Source organism: Pinus tabuliformis, chromosome 7 (genome assembly GCF_031772625.1).
Source record: "Pinus tabuliformis cultivar Carrire ecotype Pingquan chromosome 7, CPIR1, whole genome shotgun sequence".
Lineage (NCBI taxonomy): Eukaryota > Viridiplantae > Streptophyta > Pinopsida > Pinales > Pinaceae > Pinus > Pinus tabuliformis.
In genome coordinates this window covers 1,690,943,918-1,690,947,083 of record NC_142293.1, presented here as the reverse complement: position 1 = coordinate 1,690,947,083, position 3,166 = coordinate 1,690,943,918, and positions in this window count along the sequence as shown.

Genomic DNA, 3,166 nt, shown 5'->3' with positions numbered 1-3,166 from the left:
GTGGCTCTCTTCGTAGTACCAACAATGGTGTCAATGACCTTAGAGCTTTAAACATCCTCTTGTTTGCCATTTCCACTAGTTGCATGCTTATGAGCATCTTCTTGCAAAGTGGGTATAAAACTTTTTCATTCCTCATGAACACAAACTTCACAAGCTTGAGGTAATGAACATGTAATGAAAGTCCTTCTTGGAACACCTTCATGTGCCTCCTTGGATTTGGATCATTCTCCATCATGTTGTCCATAACCAAGACCCAAATACCTAGGCCTTTCCTCAACAACAATTGGCTCAATTATGCCTTGTGCATGTTTGCCTAACCCTTTATCTTCATAGCCCATCTTCATCAATAATTTGGACCCTATTCCTTTAGTGTGTCTTTCAAAAGCACCAAAACATTCATTTTGAGAGGAAATTGAAGATAAACTTGAATTGCATACCTCATTTTCATGCACATACTTGGCTAGGGTTTCCTTGGCATCATGGAGTTGAATCTCCATCTCATGCATCTTTTCAAGAAGCTCTTGCTTATCCTCCCTCATGGCCATCAAATGCTCTTGAAGTATAGTGCTCTCCTTCATATCTTCATTCAGCTCTTGCACCATATCTCTCATGATGATAAGCTCTTGCAACATTTCTTCATCAAAGAGTCTTGCTAAGGAAGATGGATTAGAAACATCACTTGTTAATGTTGTCATCACACTTGTAATGCATCAAAAAGCTTCACAAAGATTCAAAATGTTTCTCAACAAAGAAGCATCTCCCTTCTTCAGGGTGCACACATAAACTTTCACACAGTTAAATTATCCTTTCACAAATACAAAACCAATAGCTAATTTTCTAGTTAACCTTGGCAAACCATCTCAGGGTTAAAATGAGCTAACAATGCTCCGATACCAACTTGATCTGAAATGTTGTGAAAACTTGTTAATGATATGCAAGCTCCCTCATCAGTATTAATAATGTGTTTAGGATCGTCTCAAATTAACCAAATTGTGAGGAATTTGTGTCAAGTGTTATGTGTCTTTTATGAGCAATTTATGAGATTAATTAGTTGTTTAAAACACATATACAACAAGTAAAATGCAGAGAAATAAAACACAAAAAACTCATAAACACAAAGTTGATAAGGGGGTTCACCCCTCCTAGGCTATTATTAGCTTATGGGGGCCTGACCCAGGTTCAGAGTTAGTTAGCCAAACAAATCCCTACACTACTGTCCCTTTTAGCATCAGTCGCGAAGCGCGAACTGAAGTCTCACCCGAAGTAGTATGGGGGGATGTTGGAACCAAGTTTCTGCACCCTTGAGATGTTTGTGATGTCGGTTTATTCCAACTATACCTGCCTTTACGCAAGTTGCTTCGCACTCTGTCCACTCTTCAATACCTTCGTGAAGTGTTACAATCGGCCTTCGCGCAACCCTAACTAGGGGTTGAAGTCCTTTCGCGCTGCTAGGCCAGCGAACTGTGCTATTTCCCAAACTACGCTAAATATCTTACTTATATTATTGACATATCTTAATTATCTTCGCATAAACAAATATTCTATCTTGCGTTCACTTAACCAATACAGTTATACACATTCGCGCATCATATAAGCATTAGAAGTGAAATTCATACCCAATATAACATATACATAAACAGGGAATAAAGATGTAGAAATGATAGAAACTTCTCTTTATTAATACTTCCAATTGTTTACAAATTCGACTCGCCCTGCGCACTCAGCTACAGGGGTTCGTGCACTCAGCTGTAGACTACTAGGCCTCTGCACACTCAGCTACAAAGCCTCTTCCTATGCTACGACCCAAAACTTAGACTTACACTTCAGAGCTATCTCGCATACATCTTCATTACTTCATTTACGTATGATGCTTAACTGATTTTTTAACTACTTAGAACTTCTCTCTATTTATACAATCTCAAATCTTCTACAACCGACATTACATTATCAAAATAAGGGCGGACAACCCTATGACTCTTTAACAACTACGCGCTCCGTGCCCACAAAACGCGGAGTCTTTACATTGGAATTACAAAATTGGACCAAAATCTAGGCTCTTAGCCCCAAAACTGTCCTTGGGGGATCCTGCGCCCAACAGGCCCCCAACACAAACATCGTGACTCGCCCTCGAATCACTCTGCAGGTGTGGAAATCTTAGCACGAAGACCTCCCAGCTCTATTTGGATTGCTGGAAGTTCGACAACGCATTAACAGAGGATAATCTACGACTTACGAACACGATAGGGTGGTCCAAGCCTTCTCCGCCATCCTGTGTTAGTACTGCCCCCAGCACTATACACGACACGTCAACATGGACATGAAACTCTTTCTTCCAGTTCGGGAAGACAAGAATCAGCGCAATAACCATCTTTTCTTTCAATATATCCAGGCTTTTCTTACAGTCATCGTTCTAGTAGAACGTGACATCCTTCTTCAACAATTTTTCCATCGGCGCGGTGATCTAGGCATAGCCTTTGATAAACTTTCTATAATATCCCGTATGTCCTAGAGTAGCATGCAACTGTTTCACACTTCTTGGCACTTCCCAGTTTAGAATCACCGTGATCTTCGCGAGGTCTATCATCAGCTCCTGTCTGCAAACCACGTGGCCCAATAGGTTCCCAAAAGGAACGAGAAACACACACTTCTTGACGTTGAGCGCGATTTGGTATCTTCAACAGGTATCCAGCATCAAGCGCAAGCTCGCTACGTGGTGCTTAACCAGCCCAAATACAATCCAGTCATCAAAATAGACCTCCAAGAACTTATGAATATATTCCTTAAATGCCGCAACAACCACGCACGAAAATATGGTTGGTGAATTCTTCAATCCAAATTGCATGATAGTATATTGAAAGCAACCCCACTTAGTCGCAAAGGTTTTCTTGCTCCTATCCTCTGGTGATATTTTGATCTAGTGGTACCCTGAGAACCTATCAGTGAAAGAATATGCTTCCTGACCACCTACATTGTCCAACACTTCATCCATGAACAGAGTTGGGAATGGATCATGCACACAAGCGTCATTCAATTTTTTGAGAGCCACGCATATCCTTACCTCGTCCTTATGCTTCTTCTCTTGCACCACCATTGGGCTTACCCAATTGGATTCTTCCATAGGCTCAATGATGCTTACTACGAGCATTTTGTCTAGTTCTACGTGGAC